Raw genomic sequence first — 22294 nt, forward strand, 5'->3', positions numbered from 1 at the left:
CACCACACACCATGCAAATACATTGTCAACCCTTTACTTCATGTCCTTTAAACAGGGCTCATCCCCAAACACATTGAATTCAATGCAACAACATAGATTTCCTCAAGTATTTTACTGCACTACTGAGAAAGTGCTACCTTGTTTAAAGCTCAGGCCTTTGTTTTGAGATGGGAAGCTGAGACACTGACCCCCATCTGTACTAACTGCATGGCATTATTTAGCAAAGACTTGGAGTTTTCCCACTGCCCTGCCAGCAATTTTCATACAACCAAAATACTGGCAACAATTCTCATTGCTATTTATGGGATCTCATTGAGGGCAATTTGGTTCCTGTGGAGGTGAAAGGTGTGATATAAATGCAGGTCATTTTTTTCTAAATGTCAATATCTGTACTTGTAACTTTCTTAACCTTAGAATAGTACTGTTCCAGATTTGGATCTAATCCTGTTTTGAACTGATAATTACTGTGTTCTTTGTATTTTATGCTGCTTGATATTGTTCTTGTTGAGGTAGCCAAGTGTTTTGGGAGAATATTTCCACTTTATCTATACTGATAGCTTAATTCTTTGTCAAATCTGTTTCCATTTCAATTGTGTGCTTGGTGGTATTAATCAGTCAATGGAATTCTTTAAAGCAATCCCCAGAAAAGTGATTCACAACCAATCTCTTGGCATTTTCGTTTAGCATTTAGCGTTGAGCTCCTAAAACCTATCCTTAGCACATTTGCAATTTTACTGAAGTCTGCAATTATCCGTCCCAATGAATATGCATCATTATCTACTTTTGTATTTACATTAATCTCTGTCAAATTGCTGTGGGGAAGTCAGTAGCTACAACATTGATTGACTGACAATGGTTCAGCACCACTCCACAGGCAGTACATTTTGAATATTTTGGGATCACAGTGAAAGCCAACACACTCTTAAAACAAAATGAAAAAAATTTACTTCTGTTTATAGCTATACTCCTGCAGAGAATGTGTTTAAGTCTTAACGGGGAGATGGCAGCAGGGCGTGTTTTAGCTGGCTTCGAGACTGTATAAATCAAGTTAGCCTTCTGTGTGAGAGTTTTCAATCTGACCAATGTTACCAGTATTGATTGAAGGCATTCCTGGACATTTGACCATGTGACATTTTGACCAAGGTACCCGATCGAGACATATGATCATGTGACTTTGACAAATGTTGTTGCAAACATCAAGTTTTATGGTCCATGTGTTTTAGAATACAACGTTTATGAATATAACATTTTAGGTTGCAGGTTAAAGCATTCAAATCAGAAGAAAATGCGATGAAGTAGCAGGTAGCTCATTTAGCTAAAGAGCTCAAGGTATGATGGCTACAGTGCTTGCAAAGAAGTGCAGTCCAGACAAATATCTTTGTTTTGGGAAGTTAGCTTAAAGACATTCAGTAAACATTCAGAGGTTGTAAAGCTTTATTTCATTTACTTATCAGATGAAAAAAAAGTTGTAAATGAGAGATAGTTAACTTAAAGTTCAGTTTGAAAACAATCCAGAGCAAGAGTCATGAAGGTGGGTGTATCATAACGTTCTCTGGTTTCAATTTATCTGGTTGTTTACTGGATATATTCATTGCAGTTTGGCCCTGGTGGTGTTTTGAACTCTTGAGAGAAAATAGCCAACATAAATGACAGTTAGACCTTGGGGAGGTCTTGTGACATAGGGTAGTGCCTTTCCCTCTCTAGTCTAGAGGCTGTGTGTTTAGGACCCACCTCAGTACTTGTAAAGTGGCCAGATGGGTTGATCATTGATGTATAAATCATTCCAATATGCCTAATAGCAGGCATTAAGAGTGGGAGAGTTTTCTGGTTAACTAACCTGCCGGAAACAATGGAAACTACTGTAATATTTTGTCAAGCATAATCATTGACCAAATCAATTGATGATCCATGTTTGCTAAACAGAGTTGGACAGAGTGTCTGGAGAAACACAGAGAGAGAGAGAGATCCACAAAATAAGTAGAGTAGAACACTAGCTTTTTATTGACTGTGTGGAAGGTGGATGAGACTTGATTTCAGTTTGAATTATATGAAAGTACAGAGCTGGAAGCATTCCTAGTTTGAAGCTAGGTGAGCGTCAGTGGCTTATTGCAAAATAATACTGGAATAATCCTGGAACTGCCGAGGAGTGACCTTATAGAGGTTTACAAAATTATGAGGGGCATGGATAGGGTAAATAGGCAAAGTCTTTTCTTTGGAGTAAGGGAGTCCGGAACTAGAGGGCATAGGTTTAGGGTGAGAGGGGAAAGATATAAGAGACCTAAGTGGCAAATCTTTCACACAGAGGATGGTACAGTGTGGAAACAGGCCCTTCGGCCCAACCAGTCCACGCCAACCCTCCGTAGAGTAACCTACCCAGACCCATTTACTGACTAATGCACCTAACACTATGGGAAATTTACCATGACCAATCCACCTGACCTGCACATCTTTGGACTGGGAGGAACCCGGAGCACACTGGGAGAATGTGCAAACTCCACACACAGTCACCCAAGGCCAGAATTGAATCTGGGACCTTGGTGCTGTGAGGCAGCAGTGCTAACCACTGAGCCATCATTATTTTATTTTAAATCTTTAATATACAATATCATTTGTTTTGTTTAAGAAAATGTTCTGTGTGTTTTTGTTGATTAAAATGAGAATCTGGATTTGTCAATATTTGTGGTCCTTAACTGGATTATAATACAGTACAAAGATTGAATCTCTCTAGTTGGATACTACTGCTTGTGACTCTGTTAGAGGCTGCTGTGTGACAATTTCCAAGCACCAGCAGGTCACCTGTGAGCAGGGCAAGAGGGAAAAGTGAGGAACCTCCCTATTACAGATTACTCCTAAAATTGCAAACCCCTCACTGATTTGGAGAATGCCAACTCCAAAGCCTCCCTTCCCCAGTTGTAGGGAAATCCTTTTCCTTTTTTAGGAGGGTTGGAAGTTTCAATTGGATACCAATGACAGACAGAAATGCTGTGACTCTGGACCCATGTGATATTGAACAGTTAACCTATTCAATACTAAAACAGTAGACCAGTCACTGAGAGCTGTGACTTTTCCCAGTCTGCGTCAGATACTTTTGATAGTAAATGTCCTAAATGGATACAAAAACAGAAGTTGATGCAAAAATAGCACCTGAGGAAGTGGCACTGGACTTGGAATGTCAACTTTGATTTCTCTTCACAAATGCTGCCAGACCTGCTCAACTTTTCCAGCAACTTCTGTTTTTGTTTATGATTTACAGCATCCGCAGTTGTTCTGGTTTTTATTTCCTAAACGGATAGGGGATTGTGGAAGAACAAGCGGAAATTTCAAAAGTACACTGTGCTGAAAGATTGAAGAAATAGATGTAAGCTTGTCAATTGGGTGTCAGCTTTATATTGGATAACTCTTGCTTCTTCACACATGCTTCAAAACAAACTTTCGGTGACCTAAATGAAGGGCAGAATTTAGATACTCTGGATCTCTGGAGGAGCAGGGGAGAGAGATTTCGGACGAATGTTTCCTACTGTCTTACTAACATAGCTTCCTTTTTGCAAGAATGTCAACAATTGGCAGCTATTGCAGCCTCCCTTTATAGCCTGCAATGAAGTTCAGTACATAGCAAAATGGGCTCAGAGGAAAGGCACAGCTGAAATCCCAAGCCTGCTCAATGCAGCTGTCATTCTGCACTGATGTATTTTTCCACAGTGCATCGATATCACTACTAGAGACAGCCTTGACGCAGTTTACAGCATGATGTTAGAATGAAACCAGTGCTGGTGCCAAAGGTGACGCAGCCAGCTACACCAGGTAGTTATTCCACATGCTCCTGAGATACCTATATGCACCGGCTGCTGGTTCAGGATGGTCCAGAGTCACAGCTGACAACACACCCTTTGTATTGCTGTGTTTCTGAAACATTATGAATAATCTTCCATGGAGTCATAAGCATGGAAACAGACCCTTCAGTTCAACTCGTCTGTGCCAACCAGACATCCCTTTCTGGCTGAGTCCCGTTTGTCAGCATTTTGGCCCAAATACCTGTAAACCCTTCCTATTCATATACCCATCCAGATGCGTTTTAAATATGTAATTGTACCTGCCCCCACCATTTCCTCTGACAGCTCATTCCATTCGTGCACCACCCACAAAAGTTGCCCCCCAAGTGCCTTCTAAATCTTTCCCTGCTCACCTTTAACTTTTGCCCTGTAGTTTTGGATTCCCCTATTTTGGGAAAAAAGACCTTGGCTGTTCACTGTATCCATGCCCCTCATGATTTTATAAACCTTTTATAAGTTCACCCATCAGCCTCCGACACTGCAGGGAAAAAAGCCTCCGCTTACTCAGCCACTCCCTATAACTCAAACCTTCCAATCCCAGCAACATCCTTGTAAATCTTTTCTGCACCCTCTCAAGTTTAACAACATTCTTCCTAGACTTGGAAGCTTAAATCTGAGGTTTCTGGTTTTGGGAGAGTAGTATTGCCTGTATACTGTGAGTGGAGACAGTAAAATTTGGAGCAGGAACAGGTTTGACTGGGCTTTTATCCTTTTCTGCAGGTAAACCAAAATTCAGCCTGCTGACATAATTACTTACATTTGAGTCTATGTTTTCATTTAACAGTCATTGATGGGCAGGGCAGCTGCCATAAAATTTGCAAGAAATTCCACATGTTTTAGCTTTTCAGTTCATGTGGTACAGGTGATTATGACAGAATAAGGTGTAAGTGGGTCTCATAATTTAGTTTTCCAACGACAACCGTACACTGCATTTTTTTTGCGAACAATTTTGCTATCTTTTTATCAGCAGTGCATCATTGGAAAGTTCTGCTAACAACAACTCTCAGCAGCCTTCCCCATCCCAAAGTCACAACTCTGTCATTTCATCAGGCATTGACTGTCTTGGAATGAGGGGTCTCTCCAACCTCTGGCAGATCACAAACAATCTGCAGTGTCGCAATCCTGCTTGTCACTGAGTTAGTACCAGCACCAAAAAGACGTGGCACTTGAGTGGTCATTAATTTCTCACTTAAGGATCTGAATTGGTGGAAGGGCAGGAAGTTTCAGCATGGGATTTCCCAACCATAACATAATTCTAGTGAAGGTGGGAAGGCAGCAGGGTTCAGCCTTGCTAACATCCTACCCATTTAAATGCCCTTGCTGCCTCCAAACATGCCACAGTAAAGGCCACAAATTGCACCCTTATGGAATTAGATTAGATTAGATTACTCACAGTGTGGAAACAGGCCCTTCGGCCCAACAAGTCCACACCGACCCGCCGAAGCGCAACCCACCCATAACCCTACATTTACCCCTTACCTAACACTACGGGCAATTTAGCATGGCCAATTCACCTGACCTGCACATCTTTGGACTGTGGGAGGAAACCGGAGCACCCGGAGGAAAGCCATGCAGACACGGGGAGAACGTGGAAACTCCACACAGTCAGTCGCCTGAGTCGGGAATTGAACGCGGGTCTCAGGCGCTGTGAGGCAGCAGTGCTAACCACTGTGCCACCGTGCTGCCCAGAATGAATCCTAATAGATTTTAATTTGGTGTGGGTATGAACCTGGCTTGAGGGGCATACACTGGAGGAATACTGAACAGTCAGTGTATAAGGCTGATGTAAGGTCAGCACTGCCATTTTCTTCCTCATCACATCAACTAACTCCTTCCTTCTATTCAACTGTTATGCTGGTCAGCATCTTGCTTCACTTGTCTATCTCCAGTTGCTTCCATGAGTTGGTAAGAGACACAAGCTAGCTGTTTCCTTTATAAAATATCTCTGGTTCATCAGAAAAAGTCACCACTTACAGTAATTGTTAAGGGAAAGATAAACTGGTTTTCTTCAGGTTTACATTGACTTGACTTCAAAGAATAGAGAGACTACTCCTGAGCTCTACACCTGAACATTTCTCTGCCTCTACGAGTTGTTCCCAGCTCCAAGTTACCCGAGAACCAATCACAGTTGTTTGCAGGCAAATAGTCTGTCATTGACAACTGATCACTAGTCCATAGATCAAACTACTTCCTGCTGCTAGTAGTAAAACTGCATCCGTCACCCCCTCAGCTTGAAATTTTCTGTAACTCAATGTTCAATTATTCTGTTTTACATGATACCTGCAATAGCATTTAAAACTACAGCTACCCTGCAGATTAAACATTAATTTTAAAACAGCTATTTCTCATTTCTGTTCCCAGTCTTTAAAAACATAAAATCAAAGTACATGGTCCTTATACTTCACTGTAGCTTCAGTTGTGGCCAAACTAATGACTGCCAGTTGGGATTCTCGCTCTGGCTGGTAGGAATCCCCAGCATTTGGATTGGTGACCCTGGAAAGGAGACTGGAGGCTTCCAGACCCTGGAGGTCTGCCTCAGTACAGCTGTGCTGGGATGACCTGATTCGTAGGAGATCCATGGGGCCGTACTCCCAAGTGGTACCAAGCATGTTGCAAGACTTTTTCAAGCTGTATCAGAGACAGTCTCCAAAAATGCTGTCCTTTCATGCTCTGAGGTCAGCAACATATGATATGAGTGGAATCAGCATCTGATCCATGTGAACAGCTACATCCACAGCAGGAGCCTGCAAGGAGGTGAGGACCTAGTGCTGTTGTCACTAGAGTATTAAATCCAGAGGATTCAGAATCAATCATTTTCAACCCATCTCCTTCTCTCATATGCTTTAGGGAAAGAAACTGCTCCTCCTACCTGGTCTAGCCTATATTACGAGAATGTGAGGACTGCAGATGCTGGAGGTCAGCGTCGAGTATCTCTTGCCTATACTACTCACAGTAATGTGTTTGTCTCTTATGAACCCTCTGGGCAATTAGAGAATGTGCAGCAAGTGCTGGCCTGGTCCACATATGGAAAAAGAAAGAAAAATATGTTCACCAGAGTGGGACTTCCAGTTGTTGGTGATATCTACCATTTTTATATTGATTGACCCTTCATTGTTGCAAAGCCCCTGGCCACTTATCTCATTTAAGTGTACAAAATTCAAAGTTTTGAGTTTTTGGCTGCTTTGGAACTTTATTTCTATAACAGTCACAGAATGGAAGTTTAATTTGGCAGGGGTTGGGGAGGAGAGAGTGGGAAGAAGGTGAATTTATTTTGATAAAATTTGCATTTGAGTTTTAGCTATGGATGAGTAAGGTTTCAATGAGGTACATCAGGGAGCAGGCAACAATTATGGTTTTTTTGCACCAAGCAGAAATAACTTGAAACAAAACTTCCCAACCCCACCCTCTCCCTTACTCTGATATTTTCACATCTTGGAAACATTTTGTGTCAAATCATTTTGGTACATGATTTGTTTATTCAAGCCTTAATATTCTGTGGAAAAGTGAAACAATTTTTAATTAGGTTGGGGATTGAAAAATAAACCAAGAAAAGTTGACTACTTCTTACAAAATATAGAAGTAGTTTTATGCACCGGGTGAGAACTTGATTTTCTGGCCTTTTAAAACAAGAGGAAACTTCACAACTTGGGAATGTATGTGTTATTTACACTGCTTTACTCAAACAGTGAGGGAAGATGTTTGTAGACAGGAGTGAGGCCAACATGGCCACGAGAGAAGCTGAGGGCCCAAAACAATAATTGCCGGAAAGAAAGCAATTTCTATGGTTTTGCTGTTGCCTTAAGAATTGGAAGGGAATAAGAGAGTGCCTGAAGACCACTTGGAAAGACCTTGAGACTCTCTGGAGCAGACTTCCTTTGCCACCTCCACCCCCTTTTAATGTTCTCTGGCAAGTACTCCGCCTTCCGCTATCATTTCCTAAACTGCTGAAGAGTGATCCTTTGGGTTCCCAGCAGTGTTCTCATATGGCTTGAAATGCTGCTTCTGCCTGCCAACAGAATGATTAGGGCAAGAACCATGGTCAAATGGTGACTCCTGAATCTCTTCTCCCATTCTCCCCACACCGGAAGAGGTTCAATCATTTTGTAGGATGGTTTTGACTTCTACAATGCAGTATTGAGATGAACATTGCCTAGAAATCAGGGCATTGTGCATTACTCTGTTGTAATACACACCAGATTTTACATTCATATACATACTTTAAAACAACAGAAATACTCTTTCACTTGAAATAAGTTGACTCTAGAGAGCACTTGAATTGAATGGCCACATTTCAATATTTTTATTTCTGTGCTTTCAAAACAAAATGTTGAGTAGGTGATATTGCATCCATGCAGTGTCTTCATGAGTTTTAAGTATGCAAAAAATTACTTAAATTGTGGAGCAAGGGAGTGCGGGTCCACCAATGAATGGCTCAGTGTTTCCAGGTTAGGGAAAAGATTAAAGATGAAAATGTTTTCTGCTCTCTTCTCAGTGTTCACCCTGTAACCACACATGATCTCACACTGAAATATTGACTTTAATAAAATAATATAATGTTGCTTCGAAATAGTGTTTCCATGGTCACCATTATGCAGGTTCTTTGTAGAATCACTGTTAAAGACTCCTGAAGTATGAAAAATGTCTAGATAGCCAGTTATATGTTGCAAATGCTCCTTGCAAATGGAGACAATGATGAGGCAATGGCCCAGTATTGGCTGTAAAAATAAAAGTAAGGCTAATGATATTCTCTGTTGTTTATCAATGAATGGTACTGCACCAGTGAGGGGGAGATACATGGTTAATTGTCAAATCTAAAAGTTTCAGTCTGAGTTCTGCTATTAGCTTCCCGCCTTGTTTTCGGGACTTGCTTTATTTCCCCATTTAATTGCTCCTTGAATTTACTACACCAAGTGAATATTAGGAAGATCCTTGGCCCTGAAAATTACGTGGTATCTCATCACTTCATTGTAAATTGTTTCAGGAGATTTAAAATTGTGGAATATTACATTTTTTTTCAAACTTATTATTTCTGGCAGTTTTCTCTCACTCTATCTTAATGCCAATCTTTCCTTTCCTCTCATTATTTCCTTTACTGCTGATTTGACATTGAATGATCTTGCTTCAATATACCTGCTTTTCAATTTATTTCCTAATCCTTAAAACTCATCAATTAAGGAAGATATATTCAGTTCATTGTCCTGTTCACTCACAGCCCAGATGCTGTGTTCACTTTGCACACCATTCTCAGCTTTTTTTTTAGATTAGATTACTTACAGTGTGGAAACAGGCCCTTCGGCCCAACAAGTCCACACCGACCCGCCGAAGCGCAACCCTCCCATACCCCTACATATACCCCTTACCTAACACTAGGGGCAATTTAGCATGGCCAATTCACCTGACCCGCACATCTTTGGACTGTGGGAGGAAACCGGAGCACCCGGAGGAAACCCACGCAGACACGGGGAGAACGTGCAAACTCCACACAGTCAGTCGCCTGAGGCGGGTTCTTCCTTCAATGACTTAATCGGCAAAATGTTTCAGCTGAAGGCCAGGTGGAAATGTGTATCTAATGGCAAGTGCTTTTGGATACTCTGTTAAGCAAAGTCTGGCCTATTTGTTTTAATCCCTGTCTCATACAAAGTTTTCCACTTTAAGAATATATTATTGTTTTTGTAATCCTATGAAATTCGAATGGTAATCATATTAACCTTTTGTTCAGTACAGTACTTTGAATGTATATGGGATTTGTATACAGTGCTTTGAGGCAATATTTTGTAAGTATCAGTGTATTTGATATTGGTCCTGTTAAGCATCCGCTAATTTAGAATGATTTTGTCATGCAGGATATTGGTGTGTTGCATTTTGTGACTGAATTTCGGTGACTGTGGGAGACGTGCTGTAGGTTCCTATTGAACTGGTAAGTATACTATTTGGTCTTGTGTCATTGTAAAGGTGATCAAATATTACTTTGAGGACTTGCATATCTATTGAATGTTCTACATCAATATTAAACACTGAGATGGTGTATCAAAAGCTAAATTATTTTTGGTTCTATTTCTTGCTTTTCACCTTTTAAAATGATACAGTTTGGATTATATATAATCCCTGCAAGTCATACTTGACATTTCTGGAATATTTCTTATTTGTTTCTGGTTTGCAACCAACACATTTTCGACGGAAAGTTTTATTGACATTGACAAGATTGAGCTCAGAGCACTGTTACCTAGCAACATTTAAGATTTGCCAGCATGTGATGCTTGTTTTTTTTTCTTAATTGCATATGACAGTACCATAGAAAAATCCTTCAGAAAAAAAAAGGATGTTAGATCTTCCTCTCTGATTTTCTCCCCATATTGCCTGAGGGAACTGACCCATTAATTGAGCTTGAGCTGCCCTCCCCTCCCTAAGTTTGAATTGTGATATCAGAGAGCACAGGCTGAATATTTGCTCTGGAGTTGCGACCCTGACATTGGATGCTTGCCCAGTATTGCGCTGCTGTCTAATGCGATTAATTATTACATGTTAGGCCCCTTAGCACATGTCAGGACGTAGGGTAAAAGATACCTTAGGAGGTAGAAAGGGCATGTCAGAAAAAACACTATTACAACCATCATGGGAATTCTTCCACATACAGGTGGACTGGGAAAATCAGCTTGGTAGCAAATCCCAAGAAAAGAATTCATGGAGTGTCTATGAAATGTTTTTTTAGAGCAGCTTGTGGCACAGCCCAGTAGGGAACAGGTAATTCTGGATTTGGTGACGTGTAATGGGGCAGACCTGATCAGGGAACTTGAGGTGAAGGAGCCCTTCTGGGGCAGTAACCATATATGATCTAATGCATCCTGCAGTTTGAGAGGGAGATGCTGGAATCAGAAGTTACAGTATGATAATTTTAATAAAGATAACAATAAAGACATGCTAAATGGGACAGTCTTCAAACAGATCAAACAACTCAAGACCAAGTATGCATGAGGCACTGTGGGCCATCAACAGCAACAGCATTGTACTCCACAATCTATAACCTCATGTAAGCCCAGCATATCTTCCACTCAACCATTATCATCAAGCCAGGCCTCAACCTTAGTTCAATGGAGAGTGCAGGAGGACATGCCACGAGTAGCAGCAGGCATACCTTAAAAAAAAGGTGAAGCTACCAAACTGGACTACTAGCATAACCAAAAATATAAGTAGCAAGTGATAGACAGAGCTAAGTGATCCCACAATTAACAGATCAGACCTAAGCTGTGCAGTCCAGCCACATCCAGTTGTGAATAGAGGTGGATAACTAAACAACTCACTGGAGGAGGAGAAGGATCTAAAATACTCTCTTCCTCAATGATGGAAGAGCCGATCACATTAATGCAAAATCTAAAGCTGAAGCATTCACAGCAATCTTCAGCCAGATGTATTGAGTAGATGACCCATCTCTGCCTCCTCCTGTGGAACCCCAGACTTTAGCCAATTCTGTTCACTGTATGTGATATCAAGTATTGGTTGGAGGATTTGGATACTGCAAAAGCTGTGGGCCCTGACAACATTTCAGCAAATGTACTGAAGACTCATGCTCCTGTGGAGGTATTAGTGGTGATTTTTCAAGAATCACTAGAGTGATGGAGGGTCCCAGAGGATTGGGAGAAGGCTAATGCAACACCCCTATTTAAGAAGGAAGGGAGGTAGAAAACGAAATAGTTATAGCCCGGTTAGCCTGACTTCAGTCATTGGTAAGACTTTAGAATCCACTATTAAAGGAAAAAGAACAAAGAACAGCTTATCTTTTGCTTCCACATGAACTGTATCCCTCTGTTCCTGTTGTCATTGTATCAGCTTCTACCATCTCCTCTGGCTGCATGTTCTCAGCACTTACCACCCTCTGTGTAAAAGGACTTGTCTCTCACATCTCCTTTAAACTTTCCTCCTTTTACCTTAAGCATTTGTCCTCTTGGAACTGACATATCCACCCTGAGAAAAAGACGCTGACTACCTATTCTATCCACGTCTCATAATTTTGTAAACCTCTATCAGGTCACCCCTCATCCTCCGACATTCAAGTGAAACCAAATGGAGTTTGTCTAATCTCTCCTCTTTGCTAATATCGTCTAAACCAGACAACATCCCCTCCCATCCAGGACTTGTCTACCTTAATGCCTTTCGAAATACCTGACACCTTTTTTATATTGACATGTCATTGAATATCAATGTACCCTCCTAGCTTCATCATTAATTATGCCTTTCTCTGTTGTGAATACCAGTGCAAAGTATTCATCAAGACAGATGTGGATTTACCCTCAAACAGCCAGCCTCAATCTACAATCCCTATTTCTGCCTAATATTTTAGGAGTTAGCCTTATCCCAGTTTAGTACTTCACCTGAGGAATTCTCTTATCCTGATCCATAAATAATTTAAAACTTATGGAATTGTGGTCACTGTTCCTGAAATGCTCCTCCACTGAAACTTCAATCACCTGGCTGGGCTCATTCCCCAATTCCTGTATGGCCCCTTAACTAGTTGAGCTATTTACATAGTGCTTCGAGAAATCCTCCTGGATGTACCTAACAAGTTATCCCCCACCCAAGCCCCTGGTGGTAAAGGTGTACCGGGGTATATGGGAATAATCCTGTTGTTTTCACATTTTTCCAAAATCTGTACACATATCTGTGCTTCTGTCTCTTGCTGGCTTGTAGTGCAAGCCCATCAAAGTGTTTGCACCCTTCCTATTCCTGAGGCCTCTACATGGCCTCACCAGATGAACCCTTTCTCAGTATAGCTGTGATATTCTCATTAATCAGTAACTCAGCTCCACCACCTCTTTTACATCCCTCTCTGTCTCACCTGAAATAGCTAAATCCTGGAACATTAGGTTTTCCGTCTTGTCCCTTTCGCAATCAAGTCTCTGTAATAGTTACAACAGCATAATTGTTTGTACTAATCCAGGCTCTAAGTTCATCTGCTTTACCTGTCAAACACCTCTTGTTAAAGCATCAGACTGCCAGTCCTTCTGAGTTCCTAGAATCATAGATTTTCTACAGTGCAGAAAGAAGCCATTCAGCCCATCAAATCTACACTGACCACTCTACACTATTCCCTGTAACCTTGTATTTCTCATGGCTAATTCATCTAACTTGCACATCTTTGGACTCAGGGAGGAAATCGGAGCACTGGCAGAAACCCACGCAGACATGGAGAGAATGTACAAACTCCACACAGGCTGTTACCCAAGGCTGTAATCAAACCTGGGTCTCTGGCAATGACACAGCAGTACTAGCGCATTGCCACACCCTGTTGCTGCACTATTTAAACCCTCCCTAGTGGCACTAGCAAACCTCCCAGGATACTGGTGCCCCTCCAGTTTAGATACACCAGTCCTGCTTGTATGGATCCCATTTGCCCAAGAAGACATTCTAATGATCCACATATTGGAAGCCCTCAATTTTATACAACAGCTGTTTAGCTACATATCTAATTGTACTGTCTTTCTATTCCTAACTTCCCTGACATGTTGCACAGAGTAATCCCAGGATTACAACCCTAGAGGTCTCACTTTTTGACTTCCTCCCTAACTCTCTAAATGCCCTGTGCAGGACTTTGTCATTCTTCCTGACTATGTCATTAGTACCAATTACACCACCCCCAGCCCACCCTTTTCAGAATGTTCTGTACCTGCTCAGAGACATCCTTGACCCTGGAGGAATCCTGGAGTCTGTTTGTAGCCACAGAAATGCCTTATCCGTGCACCTGAGTATGGAGTCCCTTATTACTACTGCACATTAGCCCTCCCTGTGTACAACAGAGCATGCCGTAGTGCCATCGTTTTGGCTACTGCCATTGCCATTCCCTACAGGCCACTACCCATTTTCTCCCCCCCCCCCCCCACCATTGCACACGAACACCACGATCAAATGATATATTGTTAATACCAGGGATAGCCACAGGGGACTTCTGCACTGTTTGCCTGCCACTTGCAGCAGTCACCCATCTATTTGCCTTTAAATTTTAGTGTGACAACACCACTAAGACTCCTGTCTATGATGCTTTCTGCCCCTACCTGCACCTAAGTGTGTCCAACTGCCATCCAACATCCATGTATTCTGACAGGAGCTACAATCGGACATGCTTTTGGCAGGAAATAGTCGTCAGGGATGTTTGAACTGTCTTTAAGTTCCACATTCCACTGGAGAAGCATACAACCCCGTTGATGAGATTGGGAATACTTCGAAGACCCTGGTAAAATTGGGCTGAGTCAGCACAGCTTCTTCAAGGGAAAGTTGTGCCTGACCAATTGTTAGAATTCTTTGAAATAACAAGCAAGCTAGGAGAGCCAGTGGATGCAATCTATTTGGATTTCGAGAAGGCCTTTGACAAGGTGCTACACAGGAGGCTGCTAAATTAGATAAAGATCCAAGGTGTTAGGAGCAAGATGCTGGCATGGATAAGGGATTGGCTGACTTGCAGAAGCTGAGAGTGGGGATAAAAGGATCTTTTTCAGGATGGCAGGCGGTGACTCGTGAAGATCTGCGGAGGTCAGTATTGGGACCAGAAATATTCATCTTATAAATTAAGAGTCTGGACAAAAGAACTGAGGTCATTATTGCTAAATTTGCTAAGTTTGCAGATGACGCAGGGACAGGTAGTATTAAGGAAGTGGGGAAGATGCACAAAGGATGGGATTGTGAGCAAAGGAGTAGCAGATGGAATACATTGAATTGTATTGAATTTAATGTCACGTGTACCGTAGCACAATGAAAAGCTGTGTCTTGCGAGCAATGTAGGCAGATCACATGGTTAGCATGGTAGCATAGATAAGTAAATGATAGGTAAACAGCGACAAAAACCCAGATACAGGGGAATGTTAAGAGTTTGTGAGTCCATTCAGTATTCTAACAACAGTAGGGTAGAAACTGTTATGAAACCGGCTGATGTGTATGTTCAGTCACACACAATGTGGGAATGTGTGAGGTTATGCACTTTGGTTGGAAGAATAGAGGTGTAGACCATTTTCTTAGTAGGGAGTAGCTTCAGAAATCTGAAACGAGGATTTAGGAGTCCTCGTTCAAGATTCACTTCAGGCTAACATGTAGGAACAGTTGGCACTTAGAAAAGGTGATGCAGTGTTGGCATTCATTTTGAGAGGACTACAATACAAGGTCAGGGATGTACTGCTAGGGCTGTATAAGTCTCTGGTCAGAATGCATTTGGGAAAATTGTGAGCAGTTTTGGGCCTTGTATCTAAAGAAGGATGTGCTGACCTGGGAGGAAGACAGAGGAGGTTCACAAGAATGATTGTGGGAATGAAGCACTTGTATGCGGAGCTATTGAGGACTCTAAGTCTGTACTCAATGGAGCTGAGGGGAATGAAGGGGAGATGTCACTGAAACGTTTAGAAAATTGAGAAGCTTGGATAGAGTGGGCATTGAGATGATGTTTCGACTAGTAGAAGAGAATAAGACCCAAGGGTACAGTCTCCGTGAGGGGATGACCCTTTAGATCTGACTTGAGTTTCTTCAGTGAGAGGGTAGTGAATCTGTGGAACTCATTGCTGCAGAGTGTTGTGGAGGCCCTGTTGTTGAGTGTATTTAGACAGAGATAGATAGATTCTTGATTAGTTAGGGGATCAAGGGTATGGGGAGAAGGCAGGAGAATAGGATTGAGAAACATATCAGCCATGATTGAATGGTAGTGAAAATTTGATGGGGTGTGTTATCAATCCATCTGTAAGTGCTCTGACATAACTTCGTGGTCATCATTTCCTGAGGTGGGACTTGACACAAGTGTAATCTGAATCCATGACCACCTACATAAGACCTCTACCTCTACCCCTACCTCTAAAGAACCCCCTACAGAAATGACAGTGGATCAGGATTGGATGAGACCCAGTGGTTAGAGGGCAGGAGAGGATGACACCCAATGATTGAAAGCAGGAGTGGATCCAATCCAATGAGCAAAGGGCAGGAGTGGATCTTGTTCAATGAACAGAGGGTAGGATTAGATCACATTATGTTGCTGACATTTGTCTTTATAGGAATTGGAGCACTTTGGAGTACAATAAAAATCTTTGCTATAAAATATTATGTTCATTTTCTGCGAGATAAATGTAGGTTACTATTCGTTTGCATTATCACCAGATGTTAATTTTGAATTGTTTCAGGGGAGTATTCTGATTTGAACAAATAGAACTGTTTTAATTTATCCTTGAAATAACAAAACTCACTATTCTGAGAAGAAAAATCATAATATCTCCTTTCTCTCAAAAAGTGCTTGTTCTTTATCAGCCTTGTAAAAATTATACAGAAAATCAATTCAAACAGTTTTACCCCAGTTTGTTGAGAGAACAGGCCCTCTCATACCACGTCAAAGTGTTCATTAAAGTCTCAATGTCAAATATAATGCATAAATTCAAAACCAACCAATGCATAAGTGAGATGAAAAATTGGTAAATCAACACATTTATCTGGCCATTCACCTAATTTTCTAATTGTGGAACTTGCTTCATGCCTCATTTGCTTACTTAGTAACTATGAACGCACTTCAAAATTGATTCTTTGGTTTTGAGACATGTTTGTCATTTGGAAGGAATTGGATAGTTTTATGACGTGAATAGTTGGTCTCAAAGACTGTCCAAAATTCTTGACTAATTGGCCTGTTTGGTAGCTACACAAAGAGTCAGTAATCTGTGTGATGTGTAAGAATTTGTATTGGTGCAGTAGGATTATTCATTTTAACTTTCAGTTAAGGCATGTTTTTTTACGTGTAGAATAGTACAATCAGCTTTCATTGGCTGTCATGTATCTGACCCAGGAATGCTCCATGTTGATAACAATGGCCTTTGAGTGGAGGTTTGCTAGTTTAGTGCTGCATGTGCCAAACTGTAGATGGATTTCCCTGGGCATTTATCATCTAACGTAATGATTATATGGTTTGCTATGTAGCATGGATTCTTTGTCAAACAAAATCCTCAAAAATGTATAAACTTGTTGAACAATAAGTAGGGTAAATTATCTTTTTTTTTAATATAGAATTCCGACAGTGTGGAAACAGGCCCTTTGACCCAACAAGCCCATACCAACTCTCTGAAGAGTAACCCACCCTGACCCATTCCTCCTCCACTATATTTGTCCCTGACTAATGCACTTAGCCTACACATCCCTGAACACTATGGGCAATTTAGCATGCCAGTTCACTTCACATCTTTGGACTCTGGGAGGAAACCAGACCACCTGGAGGAAACCCATGCAGACATGGGGAGAATGTGCAAAACTCCACACAGACAGTCATCCGAGGCTGGAATCGAACCCAGGTCCCTGGTGCTGTGAGGCAGAAGTGCTAACCACTGAGCCACCATGCTGTCCTATTTAGGACCTATTAGTTTATACTAGATGCAACCATTGATTTTATTTGAAATTTTCATGACTATGTACAATAATTGATGAAAACCCTGACTCAATCTTGCTATTGTTTATAGCCTTCATGACCGTGTATGACAGAATGAGACTAAATAACAAGTGTAATTTGAGAAGAGTGTAACACGGCTGCGCATCAGAATGCAGTATCTATGTTACAAGAGCTACACAATACTGTTGTTTAAAAGCAGACAGATGATCAGTTTGCAGAAAATGCCACACCAGGCACTGAGCAAAGGTGAACAAATGAAAATGTTAACCTTTACTACTACTAGATTGACAATTTTAAAAAAGAACATTTGTAATTGAGAGAACTTGGAGATAATGACATATCAGATGCTGTAACCTGTCATATCTGTGTTGCCCTGACCATTAAAGCTGATTTCACTTTGCTCCTGTGCCACAGCCTTCTAACACATGTAACTAATGGCAACGAGAAACAAAATTCACTGGATAATTTTAAGACTATCAACCAGAAAGATCAGCTTTTCGCTGAGTCTTCCCAACTGGTGCCATTTATCTTGGCCACAGTCAATGTGGGAGCACAATTCTGCAGTAATTCCTCAAAGCAATGAGGCATAGTCTTTCAATATCAGAGCAACAGATGGTGTTCAACATTAATTAGACTTGCCCTTGTCCTAACAGCAACTTTTGTTTATACCACCTAAAATGTAGTTACAAGTCCCAAGAGACTTGATAAGAGTGTCATGAAATAAAATTTGATTCTGATAGCTTATCAGATGCTCTGGGGAAAAAAGGTTTTACAGAGTATATTAAGGGAGGAAACAGGTAGGGAGGAGGAATAATTTAGGTTTGAATTCCAGAGTTTAGGACATTTGTAGCTGAAGGCATACCCTCTGGTGAAGCATTTAAAATTGGAAATTAAGAAGTAAGAAATAAATGAGCATACTTATGGTTGGAGAGTTGAGAAGTTGTAGGAAATTAGAGTTAAGGTGAGTCAAGGCAATGGAGGAACAGGTAATCCGCAATTAGCGTGGTTTTGTAAAAAGCATTTACATTGTAATGCACATTTTACTTTACTACTCATTATTTCAATAACGTGCCCATTTGCAATAATGTGATATGTGTGGATCACCAGTATGTTACAGATGTATATGCAATGCTAGAGATGACCTCTCATGGATGATCGACATGTTCCTACCTCACAAAAGGCAGCGCTTTTATTCTAAGTCTTTACTTTCACTATTCCAACCCATCAAGCTAAGTCTGGGACTTTTACAAACTTCCCTATTTTCCCCACATTGCCTGTAGTTTTATAGCTGGTGGCAAATATTGAATGTAATGAACTGATCCTTAGTTCAAATGTCCAATGAAGGATGGGCAACAAGGTTTATTCCCTAACGAAAATGATCATTTTTATCCCCTAGTTGTGGGAGTGAAGGCAATATTCATTATATCATGAATAGATCCATTCTGTTAAAAGTTGTCAGATGATTTTTGGGAATCAGCATGAATAGGGTATTTACATGGGTTTCTGCAGGAATGTGTTTCCAACAACATGATTTTGTTAGCAGGATGATGTTCAAGAGTGGCACTATTGTGTTATTCGAGAGCTTGCCTGAATTTGAAATAAAGAATGAGAATTTTAAAATAGAGAGGCTGCTTAGCTGTGAGTAAGTGAAGGCCGCAAGTTGATGGTAATGTGAATGTATAAAGTTGCAGGAGTGGAAACAGGGAATCTTCAATTTGAGGGATTGAGAACAAACTGTAAGCCCTTTAAACAATCACATGGTCTATGCCCATCAGCATTTTTCTGCATGCTGCCCCATCATGGCCCTCATCGAAATTCTCCACAGAAAGACTTGTGTGAACCTCACCCTCTGAGGAACTGGCAACTCTTGCCCCTGCCCTGTTGGCTGCTTGAGCTCACTGACTCACCATGTGCTGATACCATCTTCATACTACTCTCTAAAGTACAGGTGGTTCTCCTAATGCTGTAATTGCATTCCAGCAAAACCTTGCTTCAGAAAATCGCTTAATATAAATAATGGAGCCTATGGGAAAAGTGGGGTTGGGGCAGAGCAGCAAAAAAACATCACTCATCATTGCTCAAAAATCACTCGAAAGTCTAACACAAAATAAAACACAGCCTGAATGAAAGTATAAATCATATTTATCAACGAAACTAAAGTAAATTGGACAGCACAGTGGTGAGCACTGCTGCTTCACAGTGCCAGGGACCTGAGTTTGATTCCAGCTCTGGTGACTGTGCAAACTCCACACAGACATTCTTCCCCTGTCTGCGTGGGTTTCCTCCCACAATTCAAAGGTGTGCAGGTTAGGTGAATTGGCCATGCTAAATAGCCCACTATGTACAGGGATATGTAGGTTGGATGCATTAGTCAGGAGATAAATATAGGGGAATTGGTCTGGGTGGGTTACTCTTTGGAGGGTCAATGTGGACTTGTTGGGACGAAGGTCCTGTTTCCACACTGTAGGGATTCTATGATCTAAATTTAACACAGGATATTTAAAAAAAATTGTTAATACGGGGACAGACGGTCATCATGGTGCATAAGGTAGACTCCTTCATTCCTGTTACGTGAGCTCCATCACATATTATTTCCTTGACACTCAAAATGCTTTATAATAGCTAGCATCTCTTCTAATGTCATAGCTTTTCTTTTGAGTTCACTGCCCTCAATTTTATCACCAGGACGCTTCTTGCTAACATTCTTGTCACTGTGCCCCTCCATTTTTTCAAAAAAAAATAATCTTGAGTAGCTTCCTGTGAAAGGTACACTACTCCAATGTATCTCTCTCAGAAAACTGCTCTGTCTGCAGCTGACATCGGCACATATGCAGAACAGCGCGGAAGCTTTGGTGTATTTACAGAACGAAACACATTAAATGATCACTACTGGAATTGCGTTATTGTGAACAGAGGTAAACAATCTCAAAAATATCTATCCATAATTCCTCAGCGACGTTATAAGAAAATCATGCTGCTAGAACACACGTTGTCCAAGAACTACCTGTACACACACAGTACCTGAGCTTGTGGCTGTGATTTTTGAGTTCAAATTATGGTGTTTCATCGTCAGCAGTCTCTTTCTCTCTTTCTAATCACACTCCTGTATCATTACCTGCCTATGTACAGATAGAGTATGTGTCAAAGGAGAAAGACACGAAGGTAGGATACCAGTGAATGAATCTGGGGAAAACAAGAGATATATGCTTGCTTTGTTGTGTAGCTTGGGGTTCAGAAGAGGTTAGGGGATGAGAAGCAAGTGCAATATGAAAACCCTTCAAATGGACAATTGTGATTCTGTTCTTTCAGCCACACCACGAGCCATGGTCTCCACCACGGCCACTGCTATGATGTAAAGCAATGGGGTGGGGATCTGCAACCTGATTATTGGCCTGAGTTGTTAATTCTGTTCCATTCTTTACAGATGCACCATTACCTTCTGAGTAATTCCAGAACTTTCTGCCTTTATTCCCAATTCCCACCAATTGCCGCAGTTTGCTTTTACATGGGTACTGAAGTGGTCCAATAGTTGACAACTTATAAATATTATGCCTAATGTCAGTTGTTCTCATAAGCTTTGTCCATTTGCTGTGAAAGAAGTGTTTTCACAAAACTATCATACACAATCCATCACATTAGCAGTCAATTTAAATACACACCTGGTTAATTGCTTTATAAAGAATTTATTACAATAAGCATTGTAGTTACATTGGGTGATATTTAATAGAGGCAAAGCAGCTTTAGATCTGGAAAGAGCCCAGCGTTGTGTTTTTGGGAAGATCTCCTGATCAAGCACTTATCTGGGCAGTGGTGGGCCATCCACTAGTCCACCCACTGAATGGGAGCTCATTGTTTCTTGGCAGAACCACGGAGGGCAGCAATGTTGTTGGTATTACACCCAGCTAAGGCTTCAGCACCATGGACCAAGCAATGACAATGACACTGGGTCCCTTTCGAATATTGGATCTCTTTGAATGAGGAACATTTCCCTCACTCACCTCTGCCCACAAGGAGTCTGCAAGGACATTGTTTCACAGCATGTATAGATTGAAGGCTTAAAGGACCACAGAAAAAAGTCAAATGACAGTACAGAAAAAGATTAATAGCAGCAAATTATTATTACTGTGGCTAATAAGTTATAGGCAAGAAAAATAAGTGTCTCATGCCTAGTACAGAAGTGTCATCTATATGAACTTTCAGTCAATTCTTTTAAAACTTGAACATGTGAACTATTAAAATGGCTGCTGTAAATCATGTGACCTTTGACATTTGAACTGCACATAGTACCATGTCTCAAGTGGATATATAATTAAGTCTGGTCAGGCAGCGTCCAAGGAATAGGCGAATTGACATTTCAGGCATAACTCTTCATCAGCGCTTATGCTTGAAACGTCGATTCTCCTGTTCCTTGGATGCTGCCTGACCAGCTATGCTTTTCTAGCACCACTTTCTTGACTCTGATCTCCAGTATCTACAGTCCTCACTTTCTCCCATATAATTAAATCTGAACATTCACAACCATCCAGGAAATTCACACTTTCTTTTATGTTTAATAATTAGCCAAGATAAAATGACTGTAGATTTTCCAGACTGCCTGTTTCTTATTTCATATTGGGCCCAGTTAAAAGTTGAAACTTAATTTGTGGAAGATGTAAGTGAATAGAGACCATCAACCTTCCGTTGTATTAAAATGGTTTTCCTCATTAAAATTTTACTGAGTAAAACTCCAAGGTGTTAAATCATGGCACAGCATCTGTTGTGGAAATATCCAGTACTGCCTTATTTGGAAAAGACTTTGAACTTGCGAAACTATAAAGGATGAGCAGATCCCTGTTTTCACCGAGTTTCAACAGAGCAATTGGACAAACATTTCACTTGGATCAGAAAACTGAATCATGAACTATCTAATTGTTGTTGAGCTGCCAAAGTAATTAACAATGATACCTGAAAGCAAGAAATCTGAACAATGTTAGGACTTCCCCATTGCCCCCAACTCCATGCCACCAGTTGTTTCAATTTCATGGTAGTCTGAGATCAAATCTTCTGGAAACGCAACTGTAAAATCTCACATCCTGCT

General features: G+C 41.0%; 1 protein-coding gene across 8 annotated transcripts in view; it reads left to right on the forward strand.

Annotated features, from left to right (window-relative positions):
• LOC132815383 (neurocalcin-delta) overlaps nt 1-22294 on the forward strand; it is a 313099-nt gene that overhangs the window by 159380 nt on the left and 131425 nt on the right. For all 8 annotated transcript variants that reach the window (XM_060824272.1, XM_060824270.1, XM_060824276.1 and 5 more), the window contains one exon: nt 9674-9747. The gene's annotated coding sequence lies outside the window, so the exon portion shown is untranslated. The remainder of the gene's footprint in view (nt 1-9673; nt 9748-22294) is intronic.

The sequence above is a fragment of the Hemiscyllium ocellatum genome, chromosome 4, assembly GCF_020745735.1.
Source record: "Hemiscyllium ocellatum isolate sHemOce1 chromosome 4, sHemOce1.pat.X.cur, whole genome shotgun sequence".
In the NCBI taxonomy this organism is placed as follows: Eukaryota; Metazoa; Chordata; class Chondrichthyes; order Orectolobiformes; family Hemiscylliidae; genus Hemiscyllium; species Hemiscyllium ocellatum.